Source organism: Castor canadensis, chromosome 1 (assembly GCF_047511655.1).
Source record: "Castor canadensis chromosome 1, mCasCan1.hap1v2, whole genome shotgun sequence".
Lineage (NCBI taxonomy): Eukaryota > Metazoa > Chordata > Mammalia > Rodentia > Castoridae > Castor > Castor canadensis.
This window is the reverse complement of record NC_133386.1, coordinates 93,772,879-93,799,275: the sequence shown is the minus strand read 5'-3', so window position 1 is coordinate 93,799,275 and position 26,397 is coordinate 93,772,879.

Here is a 26,397-nt window from a genome sequence, read left to right as displayed (position 1 = left end):
GTTTTCTTTCGGACCCCCATGCTCCTCATCTGGAAGAGAAAACAAACATACTTCCTTCTCCTTATTGCTTTCCTTTACCCTTCCTCTTTTCTAGAAATCTCTAAAACTGACTTTCCTATCAGACTCTGCTGTCTACTCTTTCTGCAGTCATTGGCAAACCTCTGGGTCACTCCTCCTTTCTTAGAGACTCCTGGATGGCTGCCACTCTCAGTAACACATTTGTGTCACACTCCTTAATATTTCAAAAACTCTAACTCCCTGGCCTTTCAGAGCCTGACCTCTCATCTCACAAAATGCCTTTTTAAGTCTTAGTTTCCTCTTGTTGGGAAAATAGATATAATAATGACTTCCTCTTAGGATTACTGTAAGAATTATTGAGCAATGTTTAAAAAACACACTGCATAAAGTTACCCGAGGATGTATCTGAATAACTTGCCATTTTTAGCTTGGAAATTTTGTCTTCAATAAAACCTCATGCAGAGGGCTAAGATATATGAAAGTGAAGCTGTTTTTGTTGAAATGTGGGAAGGTGGGGAGAATCAGTTCTCTGGAGCTTGACCTGATCAGTCTGGAGGCCCCAGATCAGAATTTGTGTAGCTTGGTCCAGAATAGTTAGAAAAGCAGTGACCTACGGGCTGTTTAATCCTTGTTCCTTTCTACATGATCTACATGTGAATCTAAGTCATTTACCTAAAAATATACTTTAGTGTCTCATAAACATTTTATTCATGACAGGAAGACTTAGCATTTTACTTATTGGCTCTCCATGATAGCTAAGTGAAACTTGTCATGTGATGGAATTTTAAAGAATTATTATATACATGTACATATAAAGTAATATGCTCAATTTTCCCTTCTATGACTTATATTTGAGAGATTACTGCTTAGAAAATGTTTGTCTCATCTGCTGAATTATTATACTTCTTTCTATTGGATGTGTGTTATGTAATGGGTTATGATTTGTTTTTGTCTTGCCTGGAAAATTTTATGTTAACTGTTTTTTTTTTTTGTCACGTTATGTTAGTATGTATTTAAGTAGCTTATGGGGTTGTTTTCTTTGAGACAGGGTATGGCAATGTGGCCCAGACTGGCCTCCAACTCCTAATTCTCCTATCTCAGCTTCTCAAGTGCAGGGATTATAGGCATGCACCAAACTACAGGGCCATTTAAGTTGTTTTACCCTGACAATCTTAGTGACATATGTTTTATTGTGAACACTTCAAATCTGTTTAGCAATAGAAATCTTGTAGATTAAAATTAATATGACCTAACTATTGTATAGTTAACTGTAGAACAACCATAACTCAATTTTTAAAAAATTAACTTTTAAAACTATTTACAATACATATAAGCATTTAGCTGTTGAACATATTGTTTAAATTCTCCTTTTACAGCTTTCTGGAATAGGCACTCACTTGTCAATGGTAGATCCTTAGGAGTTACAGAAACTTTAGTGTCCTTAATTGAAGTAGCTATACCTGGCCAGTTAACAGAGTGATCTTTTCATGAGAAAATGAAATAGAATATGTTTGATTTATTCTGTTCACTTATGAGTGATATTAAGTACTTTATTTTGGAATAGTTGAAAAAGTTTCTAGTTTTGTAAAGTCTAATGCTCATTTCAAGAAAAAGAGTGTCAGCTTCTAAAACAAAGAAACAAAAAACAATAACAAAAATGTTTTATTAGATTATTTAGTACCTCTTATAGCTGGCAATTTACTGCTAACATACAGTATATTATAACACAAACTGGTAGTATTCCACAAAATTTTATAGGAATCTATCTTTTGATAGATTTCTTTTAACTGATAAATTTAGAAGATGACATTGTATAACAAATAGCATTAATTTAATGCACAATTCCATGTAACCACGTATCTAAGTATACTTCCTATTTCAAAACATATCATAAGTAGCACACCTTGAAGTTCCAGCTACTCAGCGGAATTATTTGACCCAGGGGGATAACCCAAGTCAACATAGGGAGAGACTTCCAAAACGATCAGAGGGGAAAAATGAATTACAGAATTTTCTAAAATTAGCTTTTAGTTTCCAATTTTAAGTACAAAAGAACAAAAACTAAAAGAAAAAAGATGTTATGATAAAAAGAAATAGGCATACAGAAAAATATTTCAACACCTAAAAGCAGATTAAGTCATAAAAATTAACATTATTAATGGATTGTAACTAAGCAATATTTTACTTTAAATGAAAGCACAGGAGAAAAGTTGAACTTTTGTATTTGTTCGAGTAAATTTACATTTGGCATATTTCCAAAAATTTTTGGATAGAAAAATAATTACTACAAAGAGGCCTATGTTTAGTATTGTAGTTGTGACATAAACTGACAAATGCCAGGCCCTTTAGCCTGTCACTCTCCCAGCAGAAGAAAACAAAACAGGGACCTGAGGAAGAGTGGCATGTCTGTTGGAACACACGATTTTCTGGCTTTTGTCATTATGTCACACATTGTATTTCTTTTAAAATATGCTTTTATATTTTATATGAACCTCTCACAGATCTGGGGCAGGTGATAAGCAGTCTAGAAAATAAAAAATAAAAACAAAGACCATGATGAAATTTAAAAACATATCCCTTAATTAATCATATTAGGTGACATGAGACATGTCAGTGAGGGCACATGCTAATGTTGAGGTTAGGGAGACAGAAAGAGGAGCAGAAAACTCCACCCTCAATCAGCTACACTTAGTTTTTGATCTGTCTGCAATCAAAGCTATATTTTTGCAATTGATTTCTATCTCAGTCTCTACCATAATCAGCTTGTAAGAGAGTAAGAAACAATAGAGATTGCAAACAAATAAAGTGAAGCACAAAACAGTATTTCGGCCATTTTGCGGGGCGTTTATTCCAAATATTCTAAGGAAAAACTGTCTGACTTAGAGTAGGATAGCACTATCACTAACCATGAAAAGCTAGACCTGCTCCGCAATGATATCAACTACCACTGGAACGTTTGTTTGGATTTGATCATTTGACTGCTCACTCTTTCACACAGTGGCTGCTTACGTAAGTGTTTGACATTCCACCTTGGACTTTTGACTTTAGGAAACAATGAATTACTGAGGTCTATGTCCTGCAGGCCTGTTAGACAAATCACTCAAGATAATTATAGCAGCCAGGACTATATTGACTGCAAGTGACAGAACCAACTCACACTAACTTAGTAATTTTTTTTGTTTCATGTTTCTGAAAACTTCAGATACTTGGATCCAGAAGCCAGATCCAAGTTGTCAAATGATGTCATTAGGAATCTTTTTTGGTTTGTGTCTTTTGGTTCTGTCTTTCTGTGTTTCCCTTTTTTATTGAACAGTTCTCTTCCATGTACTGGCAAAGATAGCTACTAGCTGCTCCAGGCTTACATCCTAACAACTCAGCAACTCCAAAAAAAGTGACCTTTTCTTTCCAAAAAATTCCAGCAAAACTTCTCATTCTACAGATTTGTTTCATTTGCTCATCTCAAGCCAGTCATCATGTCCAGAGAGTAGAAAGTTAACTGTTCAATCTGTGTCATATTCCCGTCATTAGAGTGGGCTCGTAGTGGGTGGAGACGATGGAGGCTTGGGATTAAGTCAAACCCACATGAACAGCAGGTTGAGAGTGCGAAGGTCGAGTCTGCTAACGGCAGATGACTACCACAATAATCCAACGTCACCATCTCTTCACAATCACGATATCTCTGAACCCTTAAAGAAAAACAACTATATTTGATTAATTAAATAAGAAGTCTCAAAATATTCCATAATTGTGGTCTTTATACCTTTAAGTTATAACTTCATAGTACAAACATCTGATTTAAAAGTTTTTGTCAATTTCTCACTCACAAATTGGTACTGTTTATATAAATCTCACCAATTAAGTGTTAGTTTCCACTCTTCATATATTTTAAATCCTTGCAAAGAAAAATTGGCAAACCACACAAATATGGTGTGGTTCTATGGAGAATTAATTCTCCATAGAATTAATGCCAATTATTAGTGTTCTTGTCACACATGTAATTTCTTTACATGCCTTAGCCGAGAGAAAAGCAGGAGGCTGTGTCAGTGTTTGTCCAATTAGAATTGAGCAACCACACAGATCGAATAGGGAACATTTATTACAAAGAACTGTTAACTAGAGTAGGGCATTGGAGTACAGGGATGAGTTAATAAGAATTGGATCAAACCTCTAAAGAGCGGAAGTAGCAGTATGTAGAGTGGTCACTGCCCTGGGGTGGAGAGAGAAAGCTAAGGCTTCTGCTGGGAAGGCCAATGGCTCTGGCTCACAGTGTCGCAGAGGTCATTGTGGTATCATGCAGGCAATACCAGTTACAAACACGCCTTTTAGAAAGCCAGGGAAAGCTGTGGATGGAAAGCTGTCCCACAGAAGGGGCTCTACCACAAAACCGCAGAGGGGGAAGCTGTAGGAAGATGGCTGCTGAGTACTTCTGGCCACCATGCCCTGCGTGGGAATTTACTTTTTAAAAGGTCACATTTACCTTTCCCATATATTTACCTCAACACATGATAGGGTTAATTATTATTACATATTTCATTTTGGAGACATAAAAATGGTTCTTAAACTTACAAAACTACGTTTTTCAAATATAATATGTAAACATACTTAAATACAAGATGATGAATTTTCGTAAGCTGAAATCAGTTTCATAAATGACTAATGGGCCAAGGAGCTCCTGTGAAAATTTAAAGAAAATGGAGGCTTTGTTCCAGGACAAACAAAACCACAATAGTTTTAACTTGTAGTTTCCCTTTTTCACAGAACCCTAGGTAAGAACTAGTGCACTGATAAACACAAAATGGATTTTTCCTCCCTGAAGGAACAGTCTACTCATTCAGTCTTAGTTTCTTACTCCACAGAACAGAAACAATGGTAATGAATTGCCAGTCACACAGGTTTTTTGAATCATTAAATAATTCAGGTTGTGCTTCACATTTTAATTGCCAATGCATGTTCAGTAATAAATCGTACTGGTTATATTTCCTTAATTAAAAATATTAATGGATGTGTGACTGTTTTTTATGACAAATACATTAAAATGTTTTTAAAATATCACAAATTTTTCTCACAAGATAGGTAGGGTTACTTTAATTTTACTGTACTGGATTTTTGCCTCTAAAAATTTTAAAAACAATAATTTATTAACTGTATATTCTGTAAAAGAGGCCGGTTACAGGAAGAAATGGCAAAATCCTTGATACTATATTTATATTATAAATGATTCAATATTTGGATGTAATTAGACACTTTCAATTAAAGAGAACTTAAATTTATTAATCGTAGATGCTCGTGGAAATTATTACTTTGGCCACCAGATGGAGCCAATATTATTTCAGAAATACAATGGATCCTGATAATTTTCACATTTTTTCTATCTACCAACCTGAGGAGTTTTAAATTTGCTTCTAAACTCTGGCAGAGATCCCAGAATTACCATCATTAATGGAATATACTATTTATATAAACATCTAAATTTTTTAGGTGCAAAGGGAAGAATTTGTTTAAGGTGATTTGATTTTTTTAGTGTCTTCCCAATTTGGAATTCTCTATTATGTTTTGTAAATGTTTTAATAGCACCATGTAAATTCCATTATGCCATCTGGATGACATTCTTTGATATCTCATTCTTCGCAATCATAGAGGTCAATGCTATTATTATTTATGAAAATTTAAGGCATGCACTAGAGAATAAGATGGAAAGAAACTGAGGTGAGACATAGAAAACCTTACTGGAGTTCATTATGAAAGTCTATGAATGTCTACACAGAGAAATGTTGAGCAATGTAGTATGAAAAAAATGTGGGCTTAACTTGAAGCCTCTTCAGGTTTTGAATAACCCTGTGTCAATTCCCATCAGGAAAACTTAAAGAGTTAACAATGAAATGCTAAAGCTATTTGTAAACCCTGGTTATGCTTAAACATATCATATGCTCAAAATGGACTTCTAAAATTGTGATACTCATGACAACTTATGGCATATAGAAGAAAAATACACACATATATATTCATATATATGCATGCTTGTATCTACCCATCTTAGGCTGGCTTAGGCTGTATCTTTGTTTTTTATTCCCACCTTTTATGCATAAAATGTCTACAAGAAGTTGATTCATGTATATATATTAACTTCATTTTCTTTCTATTCAGGTACTCTGACCACCTCAGCATTAGTGCCAAGTGTGAACATGGAATTACTGGTGAAAGGGCCAACTGGTACTGAGAGAAGGGAAAAAGCACCCCAGAGTAGCAGAAAAGAGTTAATCTAAAATCTGTGGAAGATTGTGTGTGTGTGGGGAGGGGGCAGGTGGTAACAGAGCTCAGCAACCTTTCAAAGCTAGTAACTCAGGGGAATGGAATTCACACAATTAGGCTAAGCATGTAGTGTGAGAATGGATTTGACAATACCTAAAAGGCAAGAACATGAGGCTGTAATTGATTTCACTGATAAGAGGCCAGAAAGGAAGCTGCAGGTGAACAATAGGAGAAGGTGAGTGTTTTGACGTTAAACAAGCTTAATGGACATAGTTTTGAAACAGCATGTGGTTTCTTGGTTACTGTCAATTACAATATAAAAATAAGGAATGACTGGTGTTGCTAAGACTGTACCTAAATAGAATTGTACAATGATTAGTCTAATGGAATATACACTCTGTTTTGGGGGTTCATTATCTAAATGTGAAAATGGGGTATGAGAAAGAATGAAAAGGAACAAGGAAGTAGAGCTAATGGTTAATAACATAGACTCTAGGGCGAAACTTCGAGTTCTAACACCTATACTGCCATTTCCAAGCTGAGTTAATTCAGTTCTGCGTGTCTGTATTTTTCTCACCTGGAAAATGGAATAAAAGAATATATATATATATGTATATATATATATACATATATATATTTTATATATATATATGTATATATATTCTTTCATTCTTTTGGCAGTACTGGATTTTGAATTCAGGCTTCAGAGTTGCTAGGCAGGCTCTCTATTGCTTGAGTTATCCTTCTAGCCCTTCTTCCTCTGATTAGTCTTGAGATAGAGTCTCACTTGATCCGCTGATGTATGCTTCCCACAGTAGCTGGGACGACAGGTGTGTACCACCATGCCCAGCTTTTTTCTATTGAGATGGGGGTCTCGTGAACTTCTTGCCCAGGTTGGCCTGGAACCACTATCCTCCCTATCTCAACCTCCCAATAACTGAGATGATAGGTGCGTGCCACTGCATCCAGCTATTGGTTGAGATGGGGTCTCATGAACTTTTTTTGCCTAGCTGGCTTCAAACCCTGATCCTCTCAATCTCTGCCTCACCTGTATATATGATGACAGCATAAGCCACTTGCACCCAGCTTAAAATTCATTGGGATGCTATATAACAATCTGCTCAATTTATAATATGCATTTGATAGCTTAATGAGAATCAAAATGAATGTCAATATTTCCGGACTATTTCTTCCAGGAAGAATCTTAGATAGCATGAAAAAATAAGAGACACCTTAGAGATTGGTTATCCTAGTGACTTACTCAGGGAAGCAGTAACTGGTTAATATATGCCAAAGGACTAAGTGCCTCTTACCAGGAAAGGAGAAAGTGTTCCATGCAGAGAAAAACTATATACCCTGGGGAAATACTAAGAGTGAAGAGTTGCTACTTGTCAGTATATACATTACTAAGTAACTTGTTGGGATCCACTTTCCTGGTTAATGGTGGGAAATCTTCTGAATGTAGCTCCAGGACTGGAAGGGCGTGGACAAGATTCTCTCCCACTGCACCTCTCTAAAGCCTTGTAACTTGGGAAAGGTCTAACTCTTAAAAAGGCATTTCACTGATAAGGAAATTTTACAGAAGAAAGATAGACATGCAAATCTGCCAGAAATATAATTCAAAAGGCCGACTTTCTGAAAATTCTTGACTTATCATAAAGATATTTTAATAATCCAAAAGGTGGAAGAAACAAGGAAAAGATTGGAAGCTTCAGACTTCAAACAGATAATGTATTGTGAACAGCAAGCAACTGGAAAACAAGAAATGGGCCAGGGAGGGTCCTGACACTGTTGTACCCCAGCAATACCAGACATGAAAGGGTCACGTGAACCTGGCCAAGGGAAAGTCCCTCATTGAATTCCTAGTCTTTAAAAGCATAGGGAACAATTTATGGTGTTGTATTGGAGACACCAGAGTAAACTTAGAATTTTAAAAAAGAATACCTTTCCCAGGTCCATATGAAAGATGGCATTAGCAGCAGCAGTGTAGTTTCCCACTGAGGACATGCTGAATCCACACAGCCTTGGGCTCACGCTTGCTCTTATGCCTGTCCTCACAAGGAACACCAGGATTCCTAGAGCAGAAGCTGATGCTGTATCCTGGACAATGGAAATTCAAGATGAGCAAAGAAAGGAGTCTTTTCAAGGATGTTGGGGTCAGTGCTAACAGATAAAAAGGCAGCTTAATGAGGCTTCTTTTGACCAACTTATAACAATTAGAATGAAAGGAAATATAAATGATTTTTAATCCATGAAAATTCAAGAAAAGTCAATATAGATGGCACAATAACTAACAAAAAAGGAAACGATAACTGTATATTTTCTTTATTGTCTTAAATTAGTACAGAATATTTATATACAGGCATTATGGTTTTGTTATGGGTGAGAAAAGCAAATGGCAGACTGAGGAGTTGTGGGGACAGCTTTGTGTGACAGGATTTCAAGGCATATTCCTGAAGCTTCCCTGTACTCTGCATGAGCAATTTTTCAATTCAGATTCTAAAGTTAATGATAGATTCGTCACCCTAACAAACAGCATGATTACTCATATTTTTGCCTTGGAAAGACTTTCAGCAGCTTGCATTGAGTAACAAGGATATTCTTCCTGTTCTTCACTATTTCAGCGACCTTATTTTCATGGGAAAACCTTTCTATCCTGAGCTGTCTGAGAAAGCAGCAAGTGACTTTATTGCTTGTAATTTCTAGTCTCATTCTCACAGGATGAGAGACTGAGAACTGGTCTCAGTAAGTTGAGTTATTTTCTAATAAATGAACTGTGTAGTCAAATAATTAGATGAACCTAGATTAACTAGATTAACCACGGTTAAAATTCTTTCTTTACTGTAAGACTTTATTTGGCCAAGGTACCATTTTTGAGATGGCTACTTGCAAACCCAGTGCAGAATATATTTCGGAAATTGTTGCTACTTCCCATGTCCCTCCCATTCCCAGGGCTTGGAAGTCTGGCTGAAGAAAAGAGAGACTCAATAATCAAAAAGTAAAAATAAAAGCAGCTAATGGTGAATAGGTTGCCACCGTTTTCATGGTAGTGAATGACAGAGTAAAACAAAACAAAACAAAACAAAACAAAGTCTTCACTTCTCTACCAAACAAGACAACAAATGAAAACAACAATAAAGATATCAATTGAGGGAGGAAAGAAGGCTGGCTTCACAATGGCCTCTGGTACTTATGAATCATATGCAGGTACTGGGGTCCAACCCTCACCTGCCCAGAAAAACTAAGAATGCCTTGAAAGGTTGTGCTGAGGAGTCACTGAGGTTGCACAATGCACAGTGGCTAATGTGGTGCCGTTACAAGGTAAGTGTTCCATAAATAGTCCTAATCATATGCAAATTTTTCATACAATCATAATCCAAATTGTTCTTTTTGTTTTAGCAGTCCTGGGTCTCATGCTTGCTAGGCAGGTGCTCTACCATTGGAGCCATGCCCCCAGCTATTTTTGTTTTAGTTACTTTTTGAATAGGGTCTCGTGTTTACTTTCTGGGCTGGTATAGACTAAGGACAAGCCTGCACCACCACAACAAGCCATTGTTTGAGATTGGGGTCTTGCTAACTTTTTACCCAGGCTGGCCTTGGCATGCATTCTTTCTGATCTCTGCCTCCTGAGTAGCTGGAATTACAGCCTTGAGCCAAAGAAAAAGCACTTGATAAAGTCAGGATGTGCCGTGAGAGTCTGACTTTCCACTGAAAGGACTTCAGAAGTGGCTGACTTTTGGGGAGTACTCCATAGTAGAAGTTTAGGCCCTACTGGCTCAGACTCCTCAGACCACCAAGGGTTGATTGGAATTTCAAGGTTGTTCTGAGAATATGGGGGTTCAGAAAGACTCGAGTACAGCACTAGAATAACAATGTATTTGCAGTGAAAATGATGACTGCCAAGTGGACTAGATTGCTGGTTTCTTGTGCTTTCTATCTGACACCATCTTTCTCTGCAGTAAATATGATAGAAGGCTAGATCAAATCCTGAAGTTGGCTTGATAAGTGGGAACCATATCTACCATCTGTTCCATGCTTTGCAAACATGTCAAATTTAATAACTTCACAAGCATTCTGCTTGTTCAGAACCATTTGAGCCCAATTTTTCCATAGAGGAAACTAAAGGGAAATTATCAAAGACAATGTGGCTATAAGGCTGGGAAAAGTTTTCCAGGTTAAAATCCGTAATGTCTTTCTTGACAACTGTTTCTCTCACATTTCACATTCAATCTTTCAAGAAATGTTGTTTTGTCTCCCTTCCCATTATATTCTGAGTATGTCTTCCTACCCTCTTCATTACCAACATTTCGACCCTGCCACCACCACCTCATCCATAAGGTGGCCCACAGTGCCTCTTCATTTGACCTTATTTCTTTCCCCTGTCTTCACCAACTCCTGCCATCTTGGTCTCCTTGGAATTCCCCAAATGTGCTACGAATGTCCCCATCTTCAGACAGTTGCTCCAGCCCTTGCCCTGCATGGAATATTCTCTTCCAGATAGCTACTTGCATACTGCTTGACCACCTTCAGGTCATTCTCAGCTATCATTCCTTAACAAAAACTTCCACACCATTCAAATTAATACCACATTCTACTCTTCCTCAACAGCCTCCTAATGCCTTTTTATCATGCTTTCCTCTACTTATTTGATTTCTAGCATACTATATGATTTCCTTTCATGTTTAATGCTTCCTGTCTGTCACATACTAAGTGTCTAGATAAAGTGTTTGATGCACAGTAGGTGCTAAGCAAATATGTGAATAATGAATGAAAGATCTGTCCATCACCCTTCCACTTCACTGGACAATCCAGCAGTTCAGCTTCTCTGTTGAAGAACTCCTGTTACTTGGAGACTTTTAGACACGGTTCTCATTCCTAATTTTGCTTTCATAGCATATCAGTATCTTTCTGACAAAGTCTTCATGGATATAAAGAAAAATCTTTGAATACATAATAACCACTTCTGGTGTACCTGGAGGTAGAGCCTGTCAGGTGACATTTAGTATCTCTGTTTTCTGTTGAGTCATCTTAGGTCCTAGTTTTTGAGGAAAGGCATCTATCATGGTACCCAATAAGCTGCCAATATCTATCTTAGTACCCATAAACCTTTGAAATGTAACAAATTTTCAATTAACAAATTAAGACTTTCTGATGCCAAAATAGCTATAAATTCCTCCGTAGAACACTTTGCCCAGGGGTTTTTGGTTTGCTAAATACAGTTATTATGTATGTCAGTGACTGCTTTGTTTCCAAGGTCTATTCTTTTCTTTGCATATTTTGTTCAGATAAGAAAACTACTGGTGCTCAAAGGCTCCAAGCTACAAGAAGGTTATTTCTTCTCTGACCATTTAGTGTTTCATTCAAGTGAAGAGTAGGAACAAGGTAAGAGGAGGACTCCTCTCCACCTCTCCACCACCATCCCATCATTAAGTCAACTAAAGATCCTATTGCCTTTGGTCTGGGAAGATATAAGGGAACACGGTACAGAATCTCAACATAAACAGAAAACGTTGTTATTCACTTATGTCTTTAATGTTCCTATAGTCTGCTTTGAGAATAAAAGAGGCAATGTCAAGGGAGGCTGTTAGGATATATGAAATTTTCTAGAAAATTTTAGTAAATATCTGCTATTTGTTTTTCACTGCTGTGATCCCTTCCTTTGGACAAGATTGTAAGGATATAAACCATGTTGTTATTCTTCTTATTCCTTATGGAGAAAGAGATGGGGAAGAGATGACCTGAGCTGGGTAATGTGAGTATTCTCACCTCCTGGACACAGAGATTTGTCCTATTGTGAATTTACAATTCAAGTAAAGACAGTGTTCAGTGCATCTGTATTTCCAGCTATGAAGGAGGCATAAATTGGAGGGGAATGGCCATAGGCTGACCTTGAGCAAAAACAGGAGATGATCTAAAAAATGACAGCAAAACAGAGCTAGGAGCATGGCTCAAGTCGTAGAGCACCTACCTAGCAAGCATGAGGCCCTGCGTTCAAAAACCCCAGGACTGGAAAAAATAATAAAATAAAATAAAATAAAACAAAATAATGACAGCATCCATTTGGCAGACTGATACAGGCACTGAGGGATGAGAAATATGGTATTTTCTGGAACGTGACTTACAAGGAGGACATAAGGTTGGCAGAATAGGTGACCATCTTTTTTTGATCTGTGAAGAGGCTGCCTAGAAGTAAGCCATCTCTGAGGAAAACAAATCTAAGAGGAGGTAAAGAAAATAATATTGTTTGAACTTCTAGATTTTCTGTGTCCAAAAAACTAGCCCCTTTCTTCAGACTCCCCAATTCCATGCACCAAATGAATTCCCCTCCTCTCTGTTTGTTTTAAAAAAACTAGTTTGATTTGGGTTCTCTTTCTCTTGTAACTGATAGAATGCTGGCTAATTCTGTTCACATCAATTGTCCTGGCTCATATCAATTACAACCAGAATTCATGTGTAAAATAGTGAGCAATGTTCTGGAATAGTAAAGGAAATCAGTTATGTTTTAGTTTCTCCCTTGTCTTTTTTTAACCTTCCCTCTTCTCTCTCCTCTCTCCCTTCCTTCTCAGTCCCTGTCTTTATTCCAAAAGTTTTAAACTAGCTGCATCCACTACATAAAAAACCAAAACAAAAAATGGATATTATGTGCAGACATTTGGTGTCAATCATTACAACAGCACATTTTATGACTATTTTTCAGTTATAAAGGAATTTCAGTAAAGCAGTATTTTCCTTCCCTAAATGCCCTGATACTTGGTTGGCAGATCTTTGTAGTAATGAAATGCCTCTTTTTTTCTTTACTTGCCTCTTCACATTTACCAGTTATACTACCTGATAAAAATATTGAGCTTTTCTGACAACTAGTTTCCTTATCTATAATAGAGAATTATAGTGTTATATTGGCAATGCTTCCAAAGAGCAAGAATGGAGTAAAATACTATATGTGTAAACATACAAACCGCCTTGTCTGAGAGTAGGTGCTCAATAAATGGAAATTATTTTTATGTTATCACTATGACACTACTTTTGCTCACTATTTTTAGAATCAGGAATGAGAACAGCATGAAAAGGTGTTCTTACTCAGTCTTTAAGAATAGCTAAGGAAAATAGGACATTGCTAAGTAAGCAAGAACAGTTATGTCTCTGTTTTATGCCTACATTTGCAATAATGTGAATAGCAACAAGATTTTCTTTTATGAGACCTTGAACCAATGATATCTAATTTTTCTGCTATACTAAAGATTCTAAACAAAAGCTAAAGCCAGTGAAGTGTATCAGCAGCAGTGGTAAAGTCCTAAGGGAGAGACCATTCCTTGCTCATATGCAGATCCAACATACTTTCCTACAACAGAACAATCCAGGCTTTGCTGGGATTCCTGCACATTTGACTGCAGATCCTGTCCCTGATGCTAGAGTCTTACCAACTGCAATAATGGCATAGATTGCTATTGCATCATTCCATTAAAAAAAATACATTAAAACTCTGAAATATGCAAAGTATGCAGCCAGGAGGATGCTGAAGGAAAATGAGAAAGGAAACATGGCACTACACTGTTCTATCAGCTTTTCTTAGGGCAAACTGTTTTGGGTGCTTTTTTTTTTAATTCTTCCAGTGACTGATTAAATCTTCATGCCTATGGCAAGGGGAATTCTTAAAAATGACTAAATATCTGAAAGTGTAGAGTTTTTCATAACCATACACTATGGTCTTGAATCAATCTTTTGTTTTTCTCATATGAAATATCAGCACAAAAATAACGTCTTATTTTGCCTATGCTCATGGCTTTTTAAAGTGCTTTATTTCATTTTATCTTCCTAACAATATAGTAATGAGGTAGAGTTTACATGCATCTCCCTCTCTGTTTTAAAGTCTTCATGTGCTTAATATTGCTTAAATATTGTGCCAAAGGTCACAGAGATAACAAGTGACATATTTGGGACAGAATTGGGGGCCTAAGTGCAGTACCTTTTTCATTATGTCAGATTTCAAGGAGTGTTTTCTGTTACTTTACTTGCTCATATATTTCATTGGTTTTAAATCATTGAACTTGAATACCTTCTTTGTATTCAAGTCTTATTTTTCAGGAGAACTCTTTTGTTTTCATCTGAGGGAAGGACGCTTTACTTTTCTACCTGATCTGACTCCCGTAAGACACTGATTTGCCTCATTATCTTTCAGTGAACAGAAATTGTTTATCTGAGAATTATCAATAGATGGTGTGTTAGCTTTCTGTCATTGTAACAAAGTGTCTCAGATAAACAACTTAATAAGAAGAAGGGTTTATTTTGGGTCTCACTTTCAGAGGACTCATGCTGTGGCGAGTTGGCCCATTTCGTTTGGATCTGTCGTAAGGCATTATAGCAAGAAGAATGTGGTGGAACAAAACTGCTCACTTCATGGGGAGGGAAGCAAAGAGAGAGACAGGCAGGGACTGAAGGTCCCAGCATCTCCTTCAAGATTACATACACAATGACCTAACTTCCTCTCATCCCCACCTCTTACAAGTTCTATCACCTTCCAGTAGTATCATAGACTGGTGACCAAACCTTTAACACATAGACCTTTGGGGACATTTATGATCCAAACCATAGCATCTGGCTTATAGCACACTCACTCTACTCCTTTATCAACTAAAATCCTCATTTAAGGTGTGCATAGTGCATAAGGACACAAGACTGCAAAGAATCCAACATGTTCTTGGAGCATGTGTTTTAAATAGTTGTGAATAAGAAAGTCCCATGAAAGTTTTCCTAACCTAAATTATTGAAGATTGATAAAGTGGGTGAAAAGAATACACATTGTATGTATGCATTCCTTCCTTATCCATTTCTTCTTCTTTTTCTGTCTAATTGGGTAGTGATAACACTTGGTGATAAGATACCATGCTGAACTAGCCTGTTTGGAAACAACTGCCTCCACTCGTGATGATGGACTGAAAATAGGAGGACTGCTAAAGTTTTTCATAACCTAAATTCTGTTCAATATCCTCACCCAATGCATTTGTTCTTTCACATTTTTTCCCCTAGTCAAGGGCCATCCCTGTTGCTTGAGGTTCATCCAATTTTTCTCTTTCTAACAAGAGAATACCATTATCTCTTCTCTAAGAGTAAATTCATCTTCCTGTCCTCTCAGACTAAATATTGTAAGGAGCCTACAATCTCCCCAGAACAAGGGCTACATATTCCATATATCTCAGCTCTACTGAGTGTGCTTGCTCTGGCTCTATGGCTAACAGGGTTCATGTGGAAACTACAAGACTCTCCCTTTTTCCTTGCCCTCATTCCCCCACCCCCCCAAAAAAAAAAGAAAGAAAGAAAGAAAGAAAATACAATGGTAAGAGACCCAAAGAGATGATTTAGCAGTTATATAACTGAAATTTCACAAAGAGGAAAGAAAGAGTATGAAGTGAAAGGAATAACCACAGTAAGTAATCCAAGGTAAAGATTCTGGAAACATGCAAATTCATGTCATTTCTAAAATGGCTAAAAATCAAAGGTGTAGCTGAGGGAAGTAAGATTAGAAGCTCACTGGTCTCTTTCAAAGACCATGCTCTGTCACTAGAGTTCTAGGCATTGGCAACATGTGCCTGGCAGGATTGTACAATTGTTACAGACCCATGACAGCTATGTACCTCTCTCTTCCTGTCTCTGTGGGATGTAGCTCATTGAAGGGACCACCAATGGATGTTGGATGTGGGGGTGAAAATCACTTAACTATTTAGTTTACAGATCTATGGATCAAGAAGAGACACTTCCAAAGTGCTAACCTTGAAAAATCTCATCACAAAGCCTCATTTATATCAGGACTTCATACAAATTACTCAGCCCTGGACATTGTGGTAGCTCAGCTTTATAAAACAACTGGGTAATATTTTGAATGTTTTGGAAAATGTGTGAGTATATTTTTCATGTGGGAGAATGTAGATCTATGGGGCCAAAAGTAGGGCTAGGATACATTTTTACAATAATGTCCTCCAAAGAGTCAAGCCTTCCATTGTCCAGACATTGCATATATTTCTTTCATTTGGTTCTGAGATTGGTCATGTGATTTCTGGCCAGTGGTACTCCAGCAAACATGATGCAAGCAGAGGTCTAATAAAAGTTTGTGTATCAATGTTTGTACTTTTGTAATGCAGCCGACCATTACATGATGAAGACTGTGGTAGAAGATCACAGGGAGACACTGGTGTGGCAATCCCAGCTACTAGAGCTGAGCCCAGCCCCAGGTTCCACTCCCGCAGAATGTAGCCATATAAATAAACTCAAACAAGGCCAGTAGAGGATCATCAGTAAACCCACAGAATCTTAATAAATGATGAACAGTTATGGCTTAAATAACATTTTACGGTGATTATTTAAGTACTGTTATATAAATGAAGTAATATGCTGTATTCAATTTGAAAACTTCATTTAATATGTTCTTAAGGGAAAGGATGGTTATGGCTTGTCAGCAATGGTATTTTTTCCAACTAATATATCTTAAGCAAGGTGTCACAAATCTACATTTATACACGCAATTTGGTAATTGTAAAAACTCTCATGAACTATGCCAGTTTTCAGTGATCTTGGCTTCTGTGGTTAGTAACTCTACCTACTCTAAGAAATCTGGGTTACCACCTACAGTGAAAAAAAAAGAAAAAGAAAGCTATGAAAAGATTCTTTATCTCAATCTCCATTATTTGGTTCCTTCATCTGTGCCTGCCTGCTGTCATTAGCATCCCTCATTATGAAGTCCAGCGGTGAAACAGCCTGATTAGATTCATGATGTTTCTACGAAATGTACACACAGTTTCTTTTTAATACATTATAAAATTGTATTTTTTTGGAGAACAAAAATATTTTGATACAAATCAATAGTAAGATGCACGCTCAAGGGAAATTGGAGTCCAGGAATCAGTTAAGATAACTTTGACTGTTTGTATAACTTATCACATATGTAAATGGAAAAATGATAACTATTGAAACTATTCCAGGAATGGGGGGAGGGGAGGATATGGGAGAATGATGGAGGGGGTGACTTCATGATATATTTTGATGTAACAATTTTTGTAAATGCCACAATGTACCCACACCCAGCACAACAATAAAAAAAAGTGAGAGTAAAGTCAAATTGTATCACATAGCTTTCCTAGATTTTAATGCTTTCCCAAAGACAGCATAGTTAATAAGAAGATATTTGTGACAAATGAAAATCCAACCTTAAATTAGATAGTTAAATCCTATTAATTCACCTTTTTATATTTTTATATAATGTGTATAATTCTTAAGTATATTCAATGCAGATACCACTGCTCTAGTCAACAGAAAGATAAGAATCTCTCTTCATTAAAAGGCATGTTCAATGTTTCTGTTTGAGAAGAAATTACCTTTAAAAATAATTGGAATGAAAGAAACTTGTGGTTTTAGCTCTGTGCAGAGCTTGGAAGTCATTGCTCCTATCTTGAAACAACAACAAAAAGGCTGAACAACTAAAAAGGAAAATTTTTTCTTGGACCCAAAGAGAATTGAGGCAGTAGGGAAAACCATACTACCCCCAAAATTTGGACCAACAGGTGCATCCTGAGTTACTGGTGACATTTGCTTAGGAACAGAAGCCTCTGGTCGGAGGTTGAGTTTGGCCTAGGGTGAGAGTGAGAAGCCAAATGAGGACTGCATTCACAGGAAGATCCCATTCTTCCATGGGCCTTGCCCCTTAGCAGACTGTCATGGTGAAAATCCAGGGAAGATTAGTACTCAGTGAAGGAGAGGAAGTGCAATGATTGTGAAATGCTACTTACTTAATTCAGAGATGACACAAAACATGGGTCATCTTGGGCTGTTATAACGATATCCTATATATAAACTGGGTGACTTAAACAACAGAATTTTACCTTCTCATGATTCTGGAGGGTAGAAGTCTGAGCTCAGGGGCCAGCACAGTTGGTTATAGTGAGGATCTTCTTTTTGACTTGCAAATGGCCTCCTCCTCCCTCTGTCCTCACATGGTAGGGAGAGATGGCCTCTCCTGCAAGGGCACTGGCCTCATCATGAAGGCCTCATTCTCATGGCCTCATGGAACCTTAATCATCTTTCATAGGCCCTGCCTTCACATGCTATCACAGCAGGGATTAAGGCTTCAACATGTGAATTCTGTGGAGGATTCAGCAGTGAAGGAAGACAATAAATAATTTATTTGACAAATAGAAAATGGAAATGGTTATGTTAAAAATAACGGATATTAATCCTACTATATTAAAATTGACTTTAAATGTGATTGGTCTAAGTACACCATATAAAAGTAAAATATTTTCAGAGTGGATGACAAAACAAAATCCAAGTAGAATCTATCTATAAGAAATCTATTTTAAGTACAAAGCTCAGATAAGTTAAATGTAAAGTATTGTGAAAGGTATATCATGCTAACACAAGTCAAAAGAAAGCTGGAAGACCTTCATTAATATACAAAGTGGATTTTAGAACAATGGATGTTATTAGGGACAAATGACATAGGAATCCATTCTCTAAGAAGATATAACAATCTTAAACTTCTAGAAGCCTAACAACAGACTTAAAACACAATGAGTCAGACTGAAGGCATGACCCAAGAGGTAGAACACCTGCTTTGTGAGTGCGAAGCCCTGAGTTCAAACCCCAGTCCCACCAAAACAAAACACAAAGAAGCAAAATCCAATAGAACTAAAGGGAGGGTTACAAAAGTAGATTATAGTCGTTGGTGAAACTGCTCTAGAAGTATTTGCAAAGTAGCAAAGTGGTTGTCACTTCGGAGAGGAATTGTATGCCTAGGTGTAGACGTAGGAGGGAGGCTTTATCTTATGTCATATTAATCTTTGTACTTCTATACTCTGTGCACTTATTATGTATTTTAAGTGAGTCAATATGAAGAAAAGGAAAAAGGTCTTGAATTAGACCTGCCACATAATTGGTGCCTCAGTTTTTCCCCTGTGAAATGTGGATAGCAGTAGGACTCTTCTATAGTTGCTGTGGGGACTAAGTGAGGTACATGTGTCAAGTTGGTGTATACAGTGTCAGATAGGTATTTGACAAGTCTTAATAACTAATATTTTTATCTTCTGTATAATTTATTTCAAAGTCAACTGTTACTGCTCAGCTGCTAAGGGTCTGAGTGAGACCCTGGCATTTCTCAGTGCTCTAGGTTCTCTAAATTCTGTTGTTTATGGTAATTCCTTCACTTCCTGTCCCTCAAGTTCAGTGATTTGTATTGATGATTCTTGGGAATTTAGACATATGTCATCACTGACATTAGTACATTAGACAACCAGAGCACAAATCATTTGAGTCATCTTAATTTTTGATGGGCTTCAGCACCCCAGTTCAGGGAGACTTCATTGTCTACGACACCTGCCTGGTATAGCCCACTGTGACAAATATCAGCAGCCCCCTCCATGGGTAAAGATTAGGACAAAACAGCAGAAGCAAAGGATGTAGGCAGGAAACAAAGGGTAACATAATTGGACATATTTTCTCAAAGATTCAAATATTTTTTCTGAGATTAATTCTAAAATCATATTGTTGGTTTGGGTGTTTCAGCATAATATTTGTTGAGATGTTGCATTATAGTATATTTAATTCCTTTTAAGTACCCTCAATTAATGCTTTGTAAAAAAAAATAAGAAAATTAATGAGCATTAAAACAGGTGCAATAATCCTAGTTACCATGAAAAGGCACAGCACAGAATTTCATGATGAAAAAGAATGACATCACTTTGATTAAACTTTTGAAGTCTTGACATTTTGAAGCTAAGAATTCACAAAAGGTCAAAGGATCAAAAATTAAGTCTAAATAAAGGTTGGTTCATGCATTTTAAGGCAGGTCAGCCTTATATAACATGTACTGTGACCAACACACAGCTGCTGGTGTAGCGGAACAGAATGTTTAAAAAGGAAAAAACCTTCGTGATTTGTTTACTTGAAACACTTACAACGTACTAGCTCCCATTTTTCCTGACTCTCTGTGTCTTTGGATTGCCCTTGGATTCTCTAAAGTGGCACCTTATTGAGATTTGTCTTTTTCTTTGGCAATTTACTTCTTATACCTATCCAGTTCAGGTCACTATATTTCCAATTTAAAAAAAAAATCAAGAGGAAGTTATACTTTCAACCAAGATGAAATAATAGAGACTGGATTTAAAATCTGGCCCAAAACAAAAAAAAAAAAAGTACACAATATATGTATGAGACAATGGTTTTCAAGTTGACGGGCATCTGGTGATGAGGCACAGTGGTCCAAGGGCAGAGGGAACGGAAAAAGTGAGCCATATGACTGTGGAATATTAGATCCTGGAGAGTGGCTCCAGGCTGTGCTGCAGACAGCAGAACACAGAAGAGCACAGTAAAGTCCCTGGATTAAAGAGACAGAGCTATGAGTCCAGGAGAATGAAGTTACTAGAGTATAGCAGATGAGTCCTGGATAGGAGAACAGATCTTGGGTATTCCAGAGAGTCCTAATCAGCGTACTCAAGAGAGCAGATCATCCAAGGCCAAGACTACCCAAGGGTAAGAAAAGTACCTCCTGTAAAGATTGCATATAACAGTGTCAAAAACAGTGCCAGTTTCTACCTACCAGAATGGAAAATTTTATAATTAGTGGACACCTAGTAGCAAGTACAGGGTCTTTCTTCTGTAGTAGTGAATAGTTCATTTCAGGCTGAGCACTACTCCAGTCCTGTCTGACAAATGTTAAAAACAAGATGTGTACTATTTAAACTGTTTATAACTTAGCTGCGTCCTAGAACAAAAATAGGAATACTTACAGTAATACAAAAATATCCAGTACTCAAAACGTAGCACTCACAATATATGACATCCAGGAATAGTGTCAATGGTCAATAATGTGTGTGGGCTGTATTTCCAACTCCGATAGGCTGATGGTTATACATTATAAAAAGCAAATATTACTATGTAACTCCATGAACTTGACAGACTGCAGGGCAATGCACAGATTGCTTACCAATATTATTAAATATTTTGGGAGACAGTTATGCATAAGGCTTTAAAAACCTGTGTCCTTTCTTCTCACTGTCTGAGTTTTAATTCAGGTACCAGACAAACACTCTTGATATGAATATAAATGATTCTCTCTCTCTCTCTCCATCTCTTCCTCCTTCTCTTTGTAAGAAACATTCTACCCGGTGTCACAGGGAACATGGTGTAGCATTTCCGTGAACATTAGGCAACACAATTTCTAATTCTAGCTCTGTGTTCCGTTCCATTCTGCTACATGATTCTGGCTTCTGTGAAGCATGGGGATTGGGCCAGATCACTAAATGTCTGGATTTTCTCAGACCACATCAACAATAATCTCAATGTTACTTTTCTCTAGTCTTTCTGAACCTGTGCTACCCATTCAACTGACTCCTTAAACAGTCTGTAATTTTGCTCACCTGTATACTCACAGGACTTTCTTTCCTACTTTACTTGGGAATGAATGGAAAGGTGTCAAATCATTTTTGCAATTGGGGGTGAACCAGGCTCTTCCAACTATAAATGCTTTTTAACAAAAATTTAATTAAGTGCATTCCTATTCTAGATTTGAATAAAATTTATTAATTCTCGAACTATAAACATTTTATAAAAATTGTACTGAACACGTATAGGATTTTTTCTTACAAAGAAAACAATATGAAAACCATTTCTATAGCATTTACATTGTATTAAGCATTAAAAGTAATCTTGAGATGATTTAAAGTACACAGCAGGATATGCTGAGGTTATGCACCATTTTATATATGGGATTTGTGCATCCATACAGGAGTCCTGGGATCACTCCTCCACAAATATCAAGGGATGACTGTGTGTCTACACACACACACACACACACACACACACACACACACTCAATTTCAACAGTGATTTTTTACTATTGTTTCTTTTGCAGCTTGTGACTAAGTTTTAGCAAAAGTTTACAACTGTCATGCCAGCTCTTTTTAAATCTCTATCTCTTTCAGTTTTATTTCTACCTATCTTTTGTAAATAAGCCATGGTTCTTAAGGATGGAGTACTTTTAATGTTGTGTTCTTAGATTGAAGGCAGCACAATATTTCAGAGGTATATCTTATAATGAGTGAAATACAGCCACATAGAAATATCCACAAAGAAACACATAAAATAGACACACACAGTCATATTGAGGATAGAATACTGAACAGGAGTTCCAGTAGCTGTATTTTGTGGTTTGATTTTTCCTTTTGCCTCTTACCTGTTCTACCTGTCTCCAAGACTAATAAATCTCCACAAGAACAAAGAGTATACAAAGTTTACATTGCTCCACTGGGTAGAAGAATCAGTTTTCTACACTGTCTTTAAGATCATAAGGAGTTCCAGTATGAGAAAAACCTCTTTTTTTTTTTGCTGGCACTGGGGTTTGAATTCATGCTTGCTAATCAGGTAACTCTACTACTTGAGCCAGTCTACCAGCCTTTATTTATGATGGTTTTTTTTCAAGATATTGAGGTGAGAACTATTTGCCAGGGGCTGGCTTCCAACTTCAATCCTCCTGATCTCTGCCTCCTGGCGTGAGCTACCAGCCCCAGGCAGAAAACCTCTTCCTTATGAACAAATAATCTGGCCAAAGTTTTGCCACTTAATGGTTTAACAAGATTATCTTCATTAATTTTACTTCTGTTTTCACATTTAGATTAGGAAGGTCCCCTTAAGTAACCACAGGTGTTAGTGAACGCTGTTGGGTGTATTTCTGGGTAAAAGAGGTGCTAAGCAAACAAATTAAGTCCTTTGATCTTTTGTAAAGAAAAGAGCTCTATGATTGTCAACTGTTTTTGTTGAGAAATTCATTTCTTTTCAAACATGAGGGATCAAATGCCAAAGCAAAGATTGATTTTCTGAATTCCAGAGTTTTCTAATTTCCCTGGTTAATACCTTGATGTAATACATATAGATTTTTCTGAAAATAACATAGAAAAATTCTATTGCTGAAAAGTGGTTGTATTATAATTATGTAGCTTTTCATAATTAGAAAGCTATCTGAGTGGTTCCTTTGACTTTCACTTATTTTAGTTTGTAAGAAATCAGTATACATTTCATATTAGCAATTGGTTATTTTTAAATTAAGGGGTCTCAGTGTTTCTCATGTTCGACACAGTCCCAAACCAGTCCAAAACCAGAGTGGGGAGGTGGGCCTAATAGTTAACTGTTAGTACTGTGATCAGTTTTCACAGATTCCCATGTTTTAGATGCTGTTTGAAGCACCTTGCATTTGTAATTCATGTAATCTGTACAGCTCTCGCAGGTTTCTCTCCAATTTCTATTCGCTCCTTTTGCTGTAGTGATAGAAGTTTAGCAAGGCAGATGACAGCCTTTGAAACTAGATGTCGTCATTGACTAGACTCTGGCCAATGGAATGTGAATGGAAACGATGTGAGGAACTTCTGGAATAAACCTTTAAAAGGATTGAGGACACATTCCCCTTTCTCTTTTCCTCTTCTTCTGGCTGGGATGTAGACATCAGGGTCTATGAGAGGGAAGCCGCTTTTCCGAGAGATCCAAAGAATAAGACGAAAGGATTCTAAAATTCCACAGAATTATGGAGCCTCTTTATCATCCCTGGATTGCTCTGTCAGAGAGGAGCAAACCTCTATTTCATTTAGCGCCTATTATTTTTGCTCTTATTTTAAACATCTAAACTACCACCCAAACTAATGCAACTGGTATTTTTGTTCTCATTTTAAAGTTGGGTAAATTGTGATACACAGAAGTTAAAGGATGGAGTGTTAGAGCCAGAATTTGAACCAGAGAGCCTGTCTCCAGAGTCTTCTTAGCCACAGCCCTCTTCTGTTTCCAATAAGGTACCATATATATTTCTGCTTAACCAATTTTAACACATGAATGTCTGCAAGTTGTGACTTGAGGATGGGAGTCAGGAAGGTTTTGTAATGGGTTTTGTTTGTTTGTTTTGCTCTTCTGCATTTGGGAGCAGGTAAGGGGTCTGGTTGGAATTAGTCTGGACAGGGAGGAAAGTAAGGCTGATGGTGGAAACCAGGAAAAGGCTGGTGAGCAAAGACTGGCATGGGCAGGTAACAAAGTGGAGATTCGAATGTGATTAAGGAGATGGAATTCCTGTACAGCTCATATGGTGTGTTAAAGAAGAAAGAGATAAAATAAGTTTTCACATCAGTGGTGCATTTGGATAAAGTTGGGTGCAATCATGATGCCTGGCAGCTTGCTGTCCATCCTTCTTGCTGTCCGCAAGTTCCACAGGACTATGGGGATCATCTCTTCTCAGGCCTAATGGGACATATTTTGCTCTTGAATCTCGCATGTCAGTGTGACCCACTCCACAGCAGTCTTCTCAGCTTTAGGCCTTTTTGGCTTCCTGGAAACCACCAGGAATGCATTTTACTGAGCAGAATTTAAAGCAATTGTTTTACTCTTCTGTTTTTCCTGGCTTCTCCTCTGTCAGATGTTTGACAGCAAGAGCAGATAACTATTGGAATTTGAAAGGTATGATGCCTAAAATTAGAAGACTCTGAAGCTGTTTCACATTGACCCCTAGCTTTCCACACAGGTTGACCTAAATTCCATTTCAGAGCAGAGGTGTTTCCTCCCACCACATGATTTTTGAGCATGTTTCTTCACTTCTCTGGATTTAATTTTCCTTATGTGTGAACAGTGTCTTGAACTGAGTAAGTGTTGAGGTCATTCACAGAAATAGCCTTCCATGGTTTTCCCTTCTTACTAACACTAAAAATGAGGTCATGGAGCATATATTTTCTTCAATACTTCCCTACTCTCCACTGCCCTAGTTACTTAGGTAATGGGAAGTTTTATGTACTCATGCCTTTGTCTAATAAATCATGAAAAAGGAAATGTCTCACTAGGAAAGGTGACTTGCATTTGCTTACCCTGTGATGAGGGCATAAAAAGAATTTCAATTTCAGGACAGTTGAGTTGTCCTAGGGAGAGCAAGAAGAAGATGAAGAAGGTACATCTGGGCCCCACATTTCTGCCACCCACACTTGCCTTCTCACTGAGAGGAAAGTTCCTAACTTCGAACTTCACCAATGTTGCTCAAGGAAAGGAACAGTAATGATCCTCATTGACAAAGCATGCAATACAATTCAGTATAGGCTTGGTGCAAATTATCAAGTTGCTAGTGCTCTATGCTTGGCAAAGCACTCCACGCAAGGTCCTCTGCCCAATGTGAGTGAGACATAATGAATAAACTATGATCCCTGCTCAGAAGGGGCCCATAATCCAAAGCAGAAAATAGACACGTGCATAAATAATTCTAACTCAAGGCAAACCCTGATATGTGCTTCAATAGAAAGACAAAGGAAACGGCAGGAGAACAGCAGAGTGAGAGAGGAGGTTACATCCCATAGGGTGTACATGAAAGTTTCTTGGAAAAAGTGAGAACTTGTCAGGTCTATTGCTAATAGCAAACATAATTTTCACAATAATCAAATGAAGTTGAACATAAGCAAAATCTGGAAATTGTGGGCGATTCATTGTGTTGTGGAGGCATGCAGAAGGAGTTGATACTGATATTAGTCCCAGAGAAAACTGCATGGAGTCACCCATGTGAAAAGCATCTAGATTTTAGATGGTTGTCTGCAGTTGGAGACTGGGTCCTTTGGCTTTTGACTTGGGGCTTTCCATGTGCATTTATGCATGCTCCATAGTCTATAAGTCTGACTGTAACTTACATACCTCCCAGAGTTAGAAAGGCTCCTTCTCAAAGAGTTTTATATAATATGGTAACCAAAAAGTAGAAAAATAGAAACTTCATTTTATTACATTGAGCCATATGAAACTTCCATCTTTGAAGATCAATACCAGGCAAATATTGACAATTTCATGGAGTTCAATAAGCATATTGGGCAGCCTTTATTTGACTTTAAGCCAGAGGGTGACATGACCAGATTAGAATTTTCATTGGTGGACTATGAGATGTTTAGAGGATGCACTGCAGTGGGAGGCCCTGGAGGTAGCAGAGATCTAATAGAGGGGTCATGATGAGAGATGATAACTCCTGAAAAGGGGAGACTGCCCACTATGTTGTAGGCTCCTCCAGGGCAGACACCACATCTCTGGTTAACATCTACTGAGCAGGAGTAGGTATTCAAGGAAGGGCTGGCTATTAAGTGGATGAGTGAGAGT